Source organism: Triturus cristatus, chromosome 1_1 (genome assembly GCF_964204655.1).
Source record: "Triturus cristatus chromosome 1_1, aTriCri1.1, whole genome shotgun sequence".
Lineage (NCBI taxonomy): Eukaryota > Metazoa > Chordata > Amphibia > Caudata > Salamandridae > Triturus > Triturus cristatus.
This window is the reverse complement of record NC_140579.1, coordinates 314041860-314059649: the sequence shown is the minus strand read 5'-3', so window position 1 is coordinate 314059649 and position 17790 is coordinate 314041860. Positions and strand designations below refer to the sequence as shown.

General features: G+C 46.2%; 1 protein-coding gene across 7 annotated transcripts in view; it reads left to right on the top strand.

The window, feature by feature from the left end:
- The window catches only part of LOC146870167 (uncharacterized), a 740305-nt gene that overhangs the window by 505018 nt on the left and 217497 nt on the right, over positions 1 to 17790 (top strand). For 3 of the 7 annotated variants that reach the window (XR_014969680.1, XR_014969689.1, XR_014969683.1), the window contains one exon: positions 15308 to 15419. The exons of the other annotated variants lie outside the window; for them this stretch is intronic. The gene's annotated coding sequence lies outside the window, so the exon portion shown is untranslated. The remainder of the gene's footprint in view (positions 1 to 15307; positions 15420 to 17790) is intronic. 7 annotated transcript variants of the gene reach the window in all.

The window sequence follows — 17790 nt, the reverse complement described above, 5'->3', positions numbered from 1 at the left end:
CCAACGGAAGGCCCAAAAATGGTTTCAACCAGAGCAATCATTTCTCAGAGACTAAGTGATCCTAAGGGGAAGACTGATGAGGGGTGTGGTTTGGAGGCCAGATGAAGATAGGCGGGGGCCAAAAATCCAGCTGCACCAGACATTAGACCTTCCCCCAGTAGCCTCACCACTCGTTCTGGTCTTGGCAAACATACCGGTTTTATGGGAGGGGCAAGGGGAATCAAGGCTCAACTCATGGCTAAACGTCTATACTGGTTATACACTCCTCATGTCAGTAACTTTGAAGGAGGGGGTGGGAGCTTGTCAAACCACATCATCATGGCCAGGAGAGTGGGGTGGGTGGGCTCCTCAAGGAAAATGTTGTCGGGGGACTGTGTGGTAGTACATTTTAACAATAAACATGTAGTCAGGTTCCTCTTAGGTCAACTTCATGAAGCGGTTTTCCCCGGGGCGCAGATTTCTGCCCTACCATTGGAGTATTTTTATAGCCATACTTTACTTTCAAATAATGGGCCCAGGAGAGATTTGATCGTTGGGATGGGGGGAAATGGAAAATCTGGAAGCATAGGGTGGCTGTGAGTTAAGACTAGAAAATAGATTTAACACCTGGAGAGACTTAGAGGCCTGTGACTGACGAGCTGTGGCAGTCCATAACCACGACGGAGGGGCGGCACGAACCCATGTTATCATTCAAGGGGGCCCAAAATCCCCAGATCTGCAGATTAGGGAGCAAAAAGAAAGTATAAAATTAGCCCCCTGGAACGTGGCTGGTATAGGCTCGAAGTTGGGCAACCCACACTGGATAGCCCACTGGCAAAATCAAGACATGGGCCACTGACCATGTATTTTTAGAAGGGTACTGCTTGTTCCAAACAGATGCAATGCTATCACCCTCAGGTAGAGCCAGAGGGGTGTTTCTTAACTTTAATTTCCACATCCTGAAGAAATTTGAGAACCCGAGTCCCCATTTCCATCCTCTTCTGGCTGAGGGTGATAATGATCAGACATGATCAGACATGGCTCCTAATAAATTTCTATAATGATAATTTTGGGGGAAATATGCAGTCAGTGGCAGATTCATTAGACAAAGATTGCGCCATAACCAAATGAATGTGTTCTCATGTAACACAACTGGTGCTCATGTAAAGCACCCTGATACCTGATTTCAGGTCAAGTTTGTGCTATATAAAACGTCAAAGAAAAGAAAAAAAAAGAGATTGCCAGAATTAGTAGACTTGGTGGTAAAAAAGGCCTTAATATCATCTGGGTCAGTGATTTCAACGCCCAGCCATGTAAACAAACACAGAATAAGGTTTGTAGCTTAGTAGACACCTCGGCCAACCCAATCTATCACTTTTCCCACCATGAATATGGAAACACCTTAATCAGGATGTTTTATGCCAGAAATTTGGAAATAGCCAACAGGGCAGATGTATTAATGGGAAACCATAAAAAGACTTTTAGACGTAATGAATATGAATCCACAATTGATTTTATATTAGTGTCCAATTCCCTTTGCGATAAGCTTATTCAGGTGGACAGACTATTCTCAAGTTTCAGCGATCATGCAATCCTTTTTACTCGGTTGACAGTGGAGACCAGGAAAACAATGCCAACACTAAAAACACAGAGGCCAACCTTGGCTAGGAAGAATGGCTAGCAACTAAAGTGGAGTCAAATTGATAAGAAGAAAATTATCCCGCAAATAATAATAATATATTTAATAATATGGGAAATGTTTTAAATTGCCTGGAGTCTGAGAGCTTCTTTGTCTCACTGCTATCTCAGTTTGTGGACTTGCTTGAAAAAGTAAAATTGGCTTTGAGTCGATGTAAAACGGTGGATGAAACTCCAGTGAGTTGCTGGGTTGACCATGCATGTACAAAATCCCTAAAAGCTCTCCATAAAGCCCTGAAAACCCAGCCCAGAGATAGTGTCCTGATAAGGACCTTACGAAAGGACTACATAACAAAGGTGCCTAAAGGAGGAGGTCTGGGAAAGCCTCGTAGAAGCAGTTAGCACTAAAAATAGTAGAGATTTTTAGAAGGTTATCAATGCCCCGTTCTTCAAAATTTCTAAGGACCCTGCGCAGGATGTTCATGTTGGTGAAGAACCGTAGGTGGCCCACTTTGAGCATATTTTTAGTTCTAATGATATTGTCCCGAACAACCTCCCTAGTTTAGACATAGTCCCGAAGGAACACTTAACATTCTCCCTAGCAGAAGTAAGAAGTGGGCTGGGCACTTGTAGTTCTGGAAAAGCTCCGGTCCAGATGAGGTCCCTATTGACTTCTTTTTGGAACATCAAGACTTGTGGGCCCCCTTAATAAACAAATGTATTCAATGCAATAGCTAAAGCTGCCCCCTAGCTTCTGTGGAAGACTAGTGTAATTGTACCTATACACAAAAAAGGCAATAACAACTATAGGCCGATCGCCCTGCTAAATACTACTGCAAAGCTCATGGGCTGTCTGTTGTTATACAGGATGGAGGAGTGGGCAAATGATAAGAATATTCTGATCCAGGCGAAGTATGACTTCCAAACAGGCAGGGGGGGTACAATAGACCAGTGTCTAAATTTAACCTTGACCATAGATAAATAAACCAGAGCTAAGGGTGGTAAGACCTCCAAGGCCTTCATGGACCTATCAGCAGCCATTCCAAACTATGGAATGTAATGGAGTTGTTGGGGATTGAGCCAACTATAATTACCTTAATTCGCCAACTCTATTCCCATTCAACCACTTGTGTTTTTTATGACGAACATGGGGAGTGTGCTCGTCCGTTTAACATCACTAGAGGAGACAGACAAGGGTGCGTCCTTGCACCATTCTAATTTTCCATCTACACTAATGGTGTTGAGTCAGGCCTTTTGGGCTCAATACCAGATGTCCCCATGTTAGACACCTTCTCTGTCCCAATATTGACCTATGCCAATGATGCGGTGCGGTATTAGTTGCTAGAACAGAGGTGTCTCTCCAACGTTTAATAACGGCATATGCATCATTTATGGCGTCACTAGATCTGAGGGTTAACGATTCTAAATCCTTTGTCTTAATAGCAAGGGCTGGTACCCATAAAGGAGCATCACACTTCCACATAGGATCACACAATCTGGAGGTGGTAGACACCATTCCATACCTATGAGTCCTGTTTGACAAAAACAAAACCTGGTCAAGCATGGCCCTAGTAATGGAGAGGAGTATGGTAGCCATCACGTCATTTGCAAAGAAGCTGGGCACAAGACCTTTAGAAACAATAAAAAAGATATACCAGGCAAATACGCTATCAGCTGTAACCTATGGGGCAGGGGTATGGGGTACGGCTCTGTAGGAGAGTGGCATCGACTGCATAGTTGCCCCCAACTTTTTGCTGATGTTTTGACTGTTTTCTGACTCTAGCCAGGCTGTGGCCCTGCTATCCAGGACCCCAGCCTATCTGCTTCCTCTCTAAACTGATGTGAGTACCCTAGGTACATCCCAATTGGATACTGAGGACACCCTATCAGCCCCTTGTAGATGGTACCCTAGGTACCCAGGGCATGGGTCCCTCAGAGACCTACCAGGGGCTGCAGCACTTCTTGTGCCACCCCTGGGACAGCCATACAAACTGACACCACCAGACCGCTACTGTAGTCTGGGTAAGGTGGTGCTTGCACCCCTTACAGGGATATAGGTATCCTGTATCCCACTCCATACAACACATATATCCTCATAGGTCACCCCTAAGGCAGGCGTTGCTAATCCTACAAGGCAGGGTGCTGAGATATGTGTGAGGGGGAACCCTACCTGAGTAGGGCCCCTCTGCAACCTTCGTAAAACTATTGCTGGGTTGTTTGTAGTGCAGCCATACCACATACTCTTAACCGCATTATAAGTAATCGCGATAACGTAATAACTTGAGAGTGGCTGCACAGAACCATGTCGTGTTTGGTGTCAAACATGTAGGAATCATACCCCCAATCCAACCATGGGAGTGAGGGCATGATTCCCCCCTGCTAGAGGGGCGATATGGTAAAAGCGATTTTAGACACCAATTTAAAAGTGCACACGTAGTACAAAATGGATGCTTCCCGCCACCCACACGACTCTGGCTGCCTGTTGCTGGGCAGAACTCCAGCCACGGCAGCTAGACAATAGGGATCTTGTTGCAGGGAGGTGCTCCCACCTACGGAGACAGACTATGTGGATTGGAACAGGGTGGGTGCACCATAGGATGTCTTTCAGACTTGCACGTAGGCATCTCCAGTGCCTACTTCTGCATACACCGCCTCAAACCGGTTCAGGGGCATCCTGTCCCCTGCCCAGGCGGGAAAACACACAAAGGGGAGAGGGTGTAGCCACCCTTTCCCGCCTGAACTCTCATTGGTGGGCTCTGATCTGGACACTCCCCTAATCCTTGGATAAAGGTGAATACAGGGTCCCCAGAGCCTCAGATTATTCTTGGACTTTACAGACTTGAACTTCAACTTGCTGCCGCACAGCTGAATGAAGAAATCTTCCTTGGGGTAAAGGAGTTACCCCCCTGCTTGGCATGCACCTGAAACACTGCAAGTGACCCAGTTAGAACTTTGCTGCTCCTACGGACATCGACAACTCTTACCTACCTTGAGGTGGGTTTCCAAGCATCCCAGAGGCCAGTGAGTGTGCACAGCAAAGCTCAGCACCGTGGACCCCGTGGGTGCCGAGATCCCCAATATCCCAGGACACCGGCCACCTCATGCACAGCACACGAACCTGACAAGTGGAGAAGTTGTGCTTTGGCCCATTATTGAGCCAACCTTTCAGCATCATCTGTGCCAAAGATCCACGCCCTAGCCCGCTCCGCCGACCCGTGGGTGTATCTTTACGCATGCCAAATTGCTGCCTCCCACGGTCCAATGTCTCTCAACTGGTGGGTCCTGGCGGAGGTCAATCTTTACTTCCAAGAGTTCCCCTAGTTGCTCCAGGCCTGCTCTTCAGTCTCCTTGCTGGAGACCTTGTTCAGACCTTGTGGGTCTGCACCAGTAGCTGTTTTGTGATTCTTGCATGGGTTGCGATTGCCGAGGCTTAGTGGATCCAATCCGGACACTAACACTGCAGCGACCCTCATCCTTTGTGGGTCAGTTGCCCTCCAGAAGCTGGCCTTCCTTGAAGCCTCCTGGTCCCCGTGGCTGACAATCCAAGCTACCCATCTTCCACCTGGAAGCACCCGACATTGAAGGGCTCTTTCTCCTGAGCCCCCTGGTCACTGTGCCGTGACCCAGACTCTGTCCCCTCTGCTTTCAGGTCCTTCTCTTCAAGATCTACATCTTCAGTCTTCACGACATCGAAGACGCTTCTTGCTAGCAGCAGTTCTTCACGTTTTTCCATTGAAAATCAGCCCGCGACCCGACATCGAAAACGACATATGCACCCGGCTTCCCTGGGGCAGGTAACAGTGGTACCTCGGTACTCTCGTGGGTGTGGGCCCTTCAAAAGCTTAACTCTAAACTCTTGAACTTGAACTCCTGCTAGAAGTGTTTTTAATCTTGTAAATTTCAACCGCGATATTCTCCATAGGCTTTAATAGAGATCCCGACAGTAGCTTATACCACTGCACGAGTCTCCCGTGGGTCTCCTTCCTCACTACCTTGGGTGGTTTCACAAGGGGCCAGCAACCCTAAATGCCCTAGGCATTGTCTGTAGAATTGTCGTGGTTCTTATACCACTTTTTTTTATATATTGTTTGGTCCCCCCCTGGGGCCCTATGATTGCAGTGCTATTTATTGTAACTATCAATGCTTGTTTGAATTGTATCTTTACCTCCAGCCTCATAAAGAGACTAGTGGGATTATTCTTAGAATAAATACATATATTTGATATATATACCTGTGTGGACTACTCTTTCATTTGGTTATTCAAGAGGTTATCTATGGTAAAACAATAAGCTTAACACTCCTTCAAGACTTAGCCTGAAGGCTGCTCTCCACAGCTACCACTAGGATAGCTTTCTTTAAAGGTTGTCTTTTAACCTATCACCATATGAGTCGAATTGGACTGGTGCAAGGTGTCCCCTATAACTAGTGGGCAGCATATGCCAGGCCAAATTCTCACATTGGTGTGCAGCGGTTGGATTCATGCTTGCCATTGTTTTACCAGATAACAAATTGAATTTCTAAAGTGAAAGCCACTTGGTACTAAAGGTACATATAAATTTAAGCTTAGAATGCAATAAGTTCTACTGAACTTAGGAGTTGTGTGTAGAGGGCTTAGCACTCCTTGACTACAACTCAAGAAAGGGTTCAGTAGGCCACACCTAGTGTAGGAAGATACACCAGTACCACTACACTAGAAATGTCTTCAGGATCAGGTGCCCATAAGGCCCTGGAAGGACATTCAAAGGTCCCAGTTGACAGGTATGCCAATCTCACTTTTGCTGAGCTTAGGGAGATGTGCACTGCTAGACATCTGAAGACAACCAAAGGTGCCAACACTCAACGTCTCAGAGAATTTCTGCTCATTGCAGACTTCAAGCAGACTTTAGTGTCTGATGGGGTAGACAGGTTGGGTGGGCATCCCACAGAAGAGGACACCCAGGTGGTGGACTCTGATGAGGACCAGGAAGAGGACAATGAACTTGACCTGGATGAACCAGACCACTCACAACATGGAGGTAATGGCCCAAGAGGCACTCCCTCCATCCCTAATGGAAGAGTGGTGGATCCAAACAGAAGGGACAGATCCCCCTCAGAGGAATCTAACCATTCTAAGAGATCCACAAGGACCTCTGCCAAGAGAGGAAAAGCAGACTGATCCAGTTTGAGCAAGCTAAGCTTCAGCTGAGGAGAGAACAGTTAGCATTAGACAGGGAATCCCTGGAGCTTCAGAAAGCTTCAAGAAAGTGGGGTCTAGAGACCCCTGGTGGCAGTAATAATACCCCTAGAGTTAGAGAGAAAGCTCCTGACCATAGGAACCTGCATAAGATTGTGCCCCCCTATCAGTCAGGGGATGATATCCATAAATGGATCACTGCACTTGAAAGGGCCTGTAAAGTTCAGAGGGTCCCAGTAGAACAGTGGGCAGCAATTTTATGGCTCTCCTTTGCAGACAAAGGAAGAGACAAGCTCCTCTCTGTTAGGGAAGAGGATGCAGATGATTATTATATCTTGAGAGATGCTTTGATAGATGGGTTTGGTCTAACCACTGATCAATACAGGTTAAGGTTCAGAGATACCCAGAAAGCACAGAATCAAGATTGAGTAGACTTTGTAGATTGTGCTACCAAGGCTCTGGAAGGTTGGTTAACAGGCAGTAAAGTAAATGATTACCAAGGATTATACAATCTCATCATGAGGGAGCAGATCCTTAATAATTGTCAGAATCAACTATTGCATCAGCACCTGGTGGACTCATATCTGACCTCTCCCCAAGAATTGGGAAAGAAGGTCCAACCCTTGGGGGGTGCAACTAAAAAGGAAGATGCCAAAAACTCTGAGAAGGGTGGGGTAAAGGGAAAAGACCAGCAGTCTTCAACAGGCCCCCAAAAAGCAGCATCTGTTAATTCCCAATCCAACAAAGCTAAACAGCCAAGGAAGCCATGGTGTAAAATCTGTAAGCAGAAAACCCATTGTACTTCAGACTGTAACAAGGCCAAAGACTCCACAAGTACCACTACACCTGCGCCTAAGGCATCTGTTCCCCCTAGTCCAGCTATAGGTGGTGGTACACAGAACAAGGGATTAGTAGGGTTAACTCTGGGATGTGGAGAGGACTCTGGCCTAGTCAGAATGCCTACTCAGGCTGTATTGGTTTGTGATGGGGACCTGTCCCTATTTGTGAGTCCCAGTGGTCTGGGCAAATACAAGCAACAGCCTAGGATAAATGGAAGGGAGTCTCTAGCATACAGGGACACAGGGGCTAGTGTCACCATGGTGACTAAGGACCTTGTGGACCCCAGCCAGATCATACTTGGGGAAACTTACCAAGTGACCAATGCAAGCAATGTCAGTACTAACCATGCTCTGGCAGTTGTTAACTTCTCTTGGGGAGGGGTAACTGGCATAAAGAAGGTTGTGGTGAGTGCAGACCTACCAGTAGAATGTTTGCTAGGGATTAATTTGAAGACCTCAGCATGGGCTGAGGTGGAGCTGACTACCCATGCAGCAATGCTGGGTATCCCTGCAGAAGTGTTTGCCCTGACAAGGTCAAAAGCTAAGCTGACAGAAACTGAACAGGCCTTGGATCCTGGAAAAATAGACCAAGGACCTTCCAAGAGGAGGAGTAGCAGGGGTAAAGCAGTGCCTTCCCCCCAGGATCAGTCTGAAGAGACTCTTATAGCAGAAGAGGATCTGACACCTGAAGAAGGAATTGTCCCAGATGAACTTGAGCCTGATCAGGTTGAGTTCTTGGGGACAGGGGGACCTTCTAGGGCAGACTTGAGCCTGGAGCAGGCTGCTGCTGAGGCTGCTGGGAATGCTGGTGGAACCCATAAAATATATTGGGATGATGGACTCCTTTACTCTGAGGGTCGAGACCCCAAGCCTGGTGCAGCCAGGAGGTTGGTCATACCTCAGAAGTTTAGGGCTTTCCTACTCACACTGGCCCATGATATTCCCTTAGCAGGACACCTAGGCCAAAATAAGACCTGGGACAGAATTGTCCCTCACTTTCATTAGCCTCAAATGAGTGAGGACTGTAAGAGCTTTTGTAGCCAGGCCAGTGGCAAGGCAGGCAAATCCACAAAGACCCCCCTGATACCACTACCTGTGGTGGGGTTCCCTTTGAACGGGTAGGTATTGACATTGTTGGTCCCCTTGACCCACCAACAGCATCTGGGCACATGTTTATTCTGGTGGTAGTGGATCATGCTACCAGATACCCAGAAGCTATTCCCCTTAGGACCATCAGTGGGTTTCCCTAAGGAGGTATTGTCTGACAGAGGCACAAACTTTATGAGTAGCTACCTCAAGGCAATGTGGAAGGAGTGTGGTGTTAACTACAGGTTCACCACCCCTTATCATCCTCAATGCAATGGGCTTGTTGAGTGATTCAACAAGACCCTAAAGGGTATGATCAAAGGGCTCCCAGAAAAGCTCAGGCGAAAATGGGATGTTCTTCTGCCCTGCCTTCTCTTTGCATACAGGCAGGTGCCACAGAAGGGGGTTGGTTACAGCCCTTTTGAACTTTTGTTTGGTCACCCTGTCACAGGGCCACTCTGTCTAGTGAAGGAGGGATGGGAGTTACCTCTCAAACCCCCTAAACAGGATATTGTGGACTATGTACTTGGTCTCCGCTCCCGGATGGCTGAGTACATGAAGAAGGCGGCAAAAAACCTTGAGGCAAGTCAGGAATTGCAAAAAGCCTGGCATGACCAAAAGGCTGTACTGGTGGTGTACCAGCAAGGACAGAAGGTATGGGTGTTGGAGCCAGTGGCCCCAGCAGCCCTCCAAGACAAATCGATTGGCCCTTATACCATATTGGAAAAGAAGGGAGAGGTCACCTAATTGGTGGACCTGGGCACTCCCAGAAGTCCCCACAGGGTACTTCATGTAAACAGACTGAAACCATATGTGGACAGGGCTGACATGGGCTTGCTCATGGCAACGGATGAGGGACAGGAGGAGGAGAGTGACCCTCTCCCAGACCTGCTCTCTCACAACCCTGATGATGGGTCAGTAGATGGTGTAGCCTTGGCAGGCAGCCTCACTGCCCAGCAACAGTCTGACTGCAGACAAGTTCTCCAGTCATTCAGGCATATGTTTTCACTGACTCCAAGTCAGACCACCTGGTGCACTCATGAAGTGGACACTGGGGACAGTCTGCCTGTGAAGAATAAGATCCACAGGCATCCTGACCATGTCAGGGACTGCATAAGGACAGAAGTCCAAAAGATGTTGGAATTGGGAGTTATTGAGCCCTCAGACAGCCCTTGGGCTAGCCCAGTAGTCCTGTGACCCAAACATCACACCCAAGACGGCAAGAGAGACATGAGGTTCTGTGTAGACTACAGAGGACTCAATGCAGTCACTAGGACTGATGCACATCCCATTCCCAGAGCAGATGAGCTCATAGATAAATTGGCCTCAGCCAAATATCTGAGCACATTTGATCTGACAGCTGGCTACTGGCAGATAAGGTTAGCTGAATCTGCAAAAGCCAAAACTGCATTTTCTACCCCTGGTGGGCACTATCAACTCATTGTAATTCCCTTTGGTTTGAAAAATGCACCTGCCACTTTTCAAAGGTTGGTGAACCAAGTCCTCTCAGGCCTGGATGACTTTAGTGCAGCATATCTAGATGATATTGCTGTCTTCAGCTCCACCTGGGAAGATCACCTGATACACGTGAGGAAAGTTTTGGAAGCCCTGCAAAAGGCAGGACTCACTATCAAGGCTACTAAGTGCCAGATAGGGCAGAGTCAGGTTGTGTACCTGGGCCATCTTGTAGGTGGAGGCCAGGTACAACCACTTCAGAGCAAAATCCAGACCATTATGGACTGGGTTGCTCCAACCCCCCAGACTCAGGTCCGAGCTTTCTTAGGCCTGACTGGTTATTACAGAAGATTTGTAAAGGGATATGGATCCATTGTGAACCCCTTAAATGACTTAACATCTAAGAGGATGCCCAAGAAAGTTCAGCGGACTGTCAGCTGTCAGAAAGCTTTTGATGACCTAAAACAGGCAATGTGCTCTGCTCCAGTACTCCAAAGCCCCAACTACTCCAAAGAATTCATAGTTCAAACTGATGCATCTGAGGTGGGGGTAGGTGCTGTATTATCACAATTGAATGAAGAGGGCCAGGATCAACCAGTAGCTTTTCTTAGCAGAAGGTTGACCCCCAGAGAGAAACGTTGGTCAGCTATAGAGAGGGAGGCCTTTGCTGTGGTCTGGGCCTTGAAGAAGCTGAGGCCATACTTGTTTGGCACTCACTTCATTGTTCAAACCGACCATAAGCCCCTCCTATGGCTAAAACAGATGAAGGGTGAAAACCCCAAACTACTCAGGTGGTCCATTTCCCTACAGGGGATGGACTATACAGTGGAACATAGACCTGGGAGCAACCATGCCAATGCAGATGGCCTCTCCAGATATTTACACTTAGAACATGAAGACACAACAGGTCAAGGTTAGTTTAATGTCCCTGCGTTTGGGGGGGGGGGGGTTATGTAGGAGAGTGGCATCGATTACATAGTTGCCCCCAACTTCTTGCTGATGTTTTGACTGTTTTCTGACTCTAGCCAGGCTGTGGCCCTGCTATCCAGGACCCCAACCTATCTGCTTCCTCTCTAAACTGATGTGAGTACCCTAGGTACATACCAATTGGATACTGAGGACACCCTATCAGCCCCTTGTAGATGGTACCCTAGGTACCCAGGGCATGGGTAAGGTGGTGCTTGCACCCCTTACAGGGATATAGGTATCCTGTATCCCACTCCATACAACACATATATCCTCATAGGTCTCCCCTAAGGCAGGCCTTGCTAATCCTACAAGGCAGGGTGCTGAGATATGTGTGAGAGGGAACCCCTACCTGTGTAGGGCCCCTCTGCAACCTTCGTAAAACTATTGCTGGGTTGTTTGTAGTGCAGCCATACCATATACTCTTAACCACATTATAAGTAATCGCGATAGCGCGATAACGTGAGAGTGGCTGCACAGAACCATGTCGTGTTTGGTGTCAAACATGTAGGAATCATACCCCCAGTCCAACCATGGGAGTGAGGGCATGATTCCCCCCTGCTAGAGGGGAGATATGGTAAAAGCGGCAGATTTTAGACACCAATTTAAAAGTGCACACGTAGTACAAAATGGATGCTACCCGTCACCCACACGACTCTGGCTGCCTGTTGCTGGGCATAACTTCAGCCACAGCAGCTGGACAATAGAGATCTTGCTACAGGGAGGTGCTCCCACCTCCCCAGACAGACTATGTGGATTGGAACTGGGTGGGTGCACCATAGGATGTCTTTCAGACTTGCACGTAGGCTTCTCCAGTGCCTACTTCTGCATACACCGCCTCAAACCGGTTCAGGGGCATCCTGTCCCCTGCCCAGGTGGGAAAACACACAAAGGGGAGAGGGTGTAGCCACATTTTCCCGCCTGAACTCTCATTGGTGGGCTCTAATTCAGACACTCCCCTAATCCTTGGATAAAGGTGAATACAGGGTCCCCAAAGCCTCAGATTATTCTTGGACTTTACAGACTTGAACTTCAACTTGCTGCCGCACAGCTGAATGAAGAAATCTCCCTTGGGGTAAAGGAGTTACCCCCCTGCTTGGCAGGCACCTGAAACACTGCAAGTGACTCGGTTGGAACTTCACTGCTCCTACAGACATCGATGACTCTTACCTACCTTGAGGTGGGTTTCCAAGCATCCCAGAGGCCAGTGATTGTGCACAGCAAAGCTCAGCACCGTGAACCCCGTCGGTGCCAAGATCCCCAATACCCCATGACTGCAGCCACCTCTTGCACAGCACACAAACCAGACAAGTGGGGAAGTTTTGCTTTGGCCCATTATTGAGCCAACCTCTCAGCCTCATCTGTGCCAAAGATCGACGCCCTAGCCTGCTCCGGCGACCCGTGGGTGCATCTTTACACACGCCAAATTGCTGCCTCCCGCGGTCCCTTGTCTCTTGACTGGTGGGCCCTGGCGGAGGTCAATCTTTACTTCCAAGACTTCCCCTGGTTGCTCCAGGCCTGCTCTTCAGTCTCTTTGCTGGAGACCTTGTTCAGACCTTGTGGGTCTGCACCAGTAGCTGTTTTGTGATTCTTGCGTGGGTTGCGGTTGCCAAGGCTTAGTGGATCCAATCCGGAAACTAACACCGCAGCGACCCTCATCCTTTATGGAACAGTCGCCCTCCAGAAGCCGGCCTTCCTTGAAGCCTCCTGGACCCTGTGGCTGACAATCCAAGCTACCCCTCTTCCACCTGGAAGCACCCGACATTGAAGAGCTCTTTCTCCTGAGCCCCCTGGTCACTGTGCCGTGACCCAGACTCTGTCCCCTCTGCTTTCAGGTCCTTCTCTTCAAGATCTACATCTTCAATCTTCACGACATCGAAGACGCTTCTTGCTAGCAGCAGTTCTTCACGTTTTTCCATTGAAAATCAGCCCGCGACCCGACATCGAAAACGACATATGCACCCGGCTTCCCTGGGGCAGGTGACAGTGGTACCTCGGTACTCTCGTGGGTGTGGGCCCTTCAAAAGCTTAACTCTAAACTCTTGAACTTGAACTCCTGCTAGAAGTGTTTTTAATCTTGTAAATTTCAACCGCGACATTCTCCATAGGCTTTAATAGAGATCCCGACAGTAGCTTATACCACTGCACGCGTCTCCCGTGGGTCCCCTTCCTCACTACCTTGGGTGGTTTCACAAGGAGCCAGCAACCCTAAATGCCCTAGGCATTGTCTGTAGAATTGTCGTGGTTCTTATACCACTTTTTTTATATATGGTTTGGTCCCCCCCTGGGGCCCTATGATTGCAGTGCTATTTATTGTAACTATCAATGCTTGTTTGAATTGTATCTTTACCTCCAGCCTCATAAAAAGACTAGTGGGATTATTCTTAGAATAAATACATATATTTTATATATATACCTGTGTGGACTACTCTTTCATTTGGTTATTCAAGAGGTTATCTATTGTAAAACAATAAGCTTAACACTCCTTCAAGACTTAGCCTGAAGGCTGCTCTCCACAGCTACCACTAGGATAGCATTCTTTAAAGGTTGTCTTTTAACCTATCACCATAAGAGTCGAATTGGACTGGTGCAAGGTGTCCCCTATAACTAGTGGACAGCATATGCCAGGCCAACTTCTCACAGGCTCCTATAGCTTCGATCCAAATTCTTGAAGACCGCTTTTATAGAGACTAGTTTCCCTCCCCAGTCCCTGCTCAAATTATCTCTCCCACTCAGAATTGGGATTACCCTATGTGTCAAACAGCATTAGGTTAGCGCAGATTATGTTATAGCACTCAATTTGGTAAAGGGACACTGTAAATCTAACACAAATCATCATAAAAAATTGCTTAAAATTGGATAATATACATAAAATCACGTGGTTGCAGTATGTAAAGTCAACCCTGACCGCACTTGGGTTAGTGGAATTATTCAACGACCCAAGCGTGTGCACGAATGTAAATGAAGCAGAAGTTAACCCCTTCCCCACTAATGACGGAACCACTCCGTCATGAGCCATGGTCGCCGTGTGCTCATGACGGAGTGGTTCCGTCATGCTGCGGCCGTTGGCGGCTGCGCCGCCCACGCGGCGCTAATTCCCCGCCTGTGCGGGCGATTAGCACAGTGGGCGGAGTCATGACGGAACCACTCCGTCATGAGCACAGCTCAACCGCGGCTCATGACGGAGTGGTTCCGTCATGAGCACCGCGCCACCGCGCTGCCCCCAAACCCCCCCCAGCGCTGCGGCGGAATTCCCGCCGCAGCGAAAGGGTTAAAGGCTACCTTTTTATCTAAGGCTGTCTATGATCGACAGGCAAGAAACCGTGCAAAGCAAAGCATTCTTTTATATCAGTTGACACCACCCATCATAGAGGGGGCGTACTCTTATTTAGAGAGTATTGGAATATTACAACATAGATTTATTTTGCTGAGGTTCCGACTGAACCTAATCTCCCTGATGCTGAGTTTTCCTGCGAGAAGTTTTAGGCACATTGAACTGATACCGTGTCTATGTGACAATAGATAACAGAAGTCTGACCTACATATATTTCTGTTTTGTGTGCTTTACAAGGAAGAACGAGATAATTTTATCCTTCCGATCTTAAAATGTCATAATTTTAGGCAATGCCAAACAGCATTATATTTTTGAAAGAATCTCTCTGACCCCTTGACATGTTTTTCGATAGCCACATTCTTATGGGCTTGCATAAGGAGGAGAAAGCTCCTGGGACCCTAGTCTTTTGTAAGATGACTTGGTAGTAACCAAGCTGAATCTTTTGGTTTATCTTACACTGTCATTATTAAGTTCCTGAGAAATGCTTTTAAAAGAGATATTTCCATTGTTTTAAAGTTTTTAGGTATGTACTGCCTGTTTTTATGTCAATTTTACTTTTACTCTATAAAGGTAATGAATTATCTGAGTACTGTATTGCACATATGGGCAATGTCTAAGGTTACCCAAGGGGCCCTTTACGAAATGAATTTGAGCCTAGTATGTTTATTATTGTCTCCTTTTCAATTTGTACTTTTTATGATCTGTATTTTAAATGGATCGACTAAAAGAACTGACTGATTGATTGATTGGTTGATATTCTTACTTAAGGTCAGTAGTACAGAGGTTACACGTTCAATTTTGCAATGCATGTAACTCACCCAGTCTCATTCTTTTCAGCATCTGTGACTTGCAGTCCTGGATTTATAGATGGGATAAACCACTGCGGTTGTATATTATAAGGTTATAGCAAGTCACAAGGAGCTGGTCTATATGATCGTGGAACTCCAAGGTGATTAACAGCATGCTTATAATTTGCAATAGGAGGTACTTTATTGCTTATAACAGATGGACACACCACACTCTTCTACCTAACATCTTATATTCTTTGGGTCTTGCTACTTCATAAGAAAGAGATAGTATGGTTGCAGAAAAGAAGAATAAAAGTGAGTGATGTGAAATTAAACACATGAAGAATCAGTTAGTAATTTATTGCAAACGTATATTAGAGTCAGTGTAACATAAATCAGATTAAAAAGGCTGTAGCTCAGAATGAGAAGCAGCATTCAGAGACAATCCTTCATTCCTGTAACAAATTATGAACAAAACGAATGCACCATGTTTCCGTATATCTCCCCTTTCTCATGATCACTGTTCTTTTCAGAAAGCAGATCAATAAGCTAAAAAGCCAGTTCATATTTGGATAACTTAAACTGCAGCTTCAATGATGCTCTGTAACTTACCTTTCACCTTGGCTACTGGCTTTGACAGCAAGCAATATGACTTCACAACTCAACTGTAACAAGTTATTGTAGATGAGCAACTGCGTTATTTTGCTAGCACAAGTGACCAGAAATACCATAACTTGAAAAATTAGGAAATCAGAGACAAGTTTTTATGCTGCGTTTTGATGTATTCTAATGAGACTAACAGGACTATAATTAGTAGAAATACAGAGGAACAACTAGACTTGATGAGTTACTAGTAGAAGGAATCTAAAAACTTTAGAACTCTGATAGTCTTACTGATAAAATCATAGGGATTGGTTTCAAGACAGCCCACAGAACTGGGAGGAACAACATATAGGATTTAATAGCTGCGTCTGAAACTATCTGCCAAATGCCACCATATCATGTGTGACCCTTTGAGCAGAGCTCTTAAGTCATTCTATGATTTGTGGTCCTGTTAATCTAGTAATAAAATCAGGAATTCATATCCCAGAATACAAAAAAAAAAAACATGGACTGTACAAGCTACTTGCAGATGGACCTGGAAAACCTCATATCACTCTTTCAGTCAGTGCCAGTTTCAAGCTGAACATATTTTGCATTCTGGAATGCTTAGTTTTGTTTTTAATTTTGGCTATGTGGGCTCAAACATTCCTGTAGGCAAACCATTCTTGGTTAATAACAAATCAGGACGAACGGAATGTGTCACCTGTCACATGGGGCCAACTCATGTGACATAACTCCCAAGTGGCTCTGCGTCACGTGCGACCCCTAAACTACAGTTCTCCAGCTTTGGCCAACATCAATTAATATGTCTGCATTTGTGAGTCCATACTTACTACGTTAAAGGTGAACCTGCGTGTCCCAGAATGCAACAGAATTTTGGCTACATGCCTAGGACTGTCTGGAGGTGCTATTCATGTATGAGGTCAGCTGCCAGCGACGCTCGTGGATTTATTGCAATAATCGACGGGGTTAGTGTCACCTCGGGAGATTGGAGCCATGACTTGATACAGGTGCCCTGCAAGAGCATCTTAAGACCCTGCACTCTCCAAATATCTCTTCAGGAAGTCGCGGAGAGCTCTCAAGGCTCCCCGACTGATTGCGTGAGTAGATTAGTAGATGTTAGTGGAGTAGTGGAATTTTTTCGTTGGATTCTTATACGTGCAATGTATGTTATGTTATACCAATATAAATTCAGGATGACAAATAACACAAATGCAAAGAAAAAATGTGTTTGATTGAGCTACTTACTCTTGGAATTGGGAAACTCTAAAGTAGGCCTGTGCAGCATCTCTATTAAGCGGGCATAATATTGTGCAATTCAGGTAATTTGCGTTAAACTTGTTACTCAAAATTCATAACACTATGCTGTTGTGGCATATTGTGTAATTATGCTCCTTTAATGGTAAAAATGTAGTATGAGGAAACAAGAACGACCAGAATGCAAGTGATTGCTGTTTGTGGCACTTCTGTTTTGAGGGTTATATTCTAGTGCCAAATGCCTCCAAAATTAATGCAAGGATCCATTTTGTGCTTAAATATAGCATCCAATGCTAACTTTGGATTTTGCATAATTTCACATTTTCCAAAAATGTCACTTAATTGGGCAAATGCAAATTACGCAAATTTAGATCACATTCTACAGTAAAACTGCTTCTGTTTATGTTATTCTCACCGTCTTGTCGTTGCAGCCTACAGATCATTGCCCCTTCTTTCTGCTAATACCTCTTTCGTGTTGCTGATGCTAAGAGCTCAGCGGCACAGAAACTGTTGTTAAGTGGCCTCATGTCACTTGAGACTACTTCAGCCAGTCCAGTTTTCATAATCAAGAGTACTTTGTTTTTGGGATGCGTAGTTCTACAGTTATATATGTAAACCCGGGTTCATAATTATCAGCGTGCAAAGCAGGGCCGTCTTCGTTTGAGCAGAGGA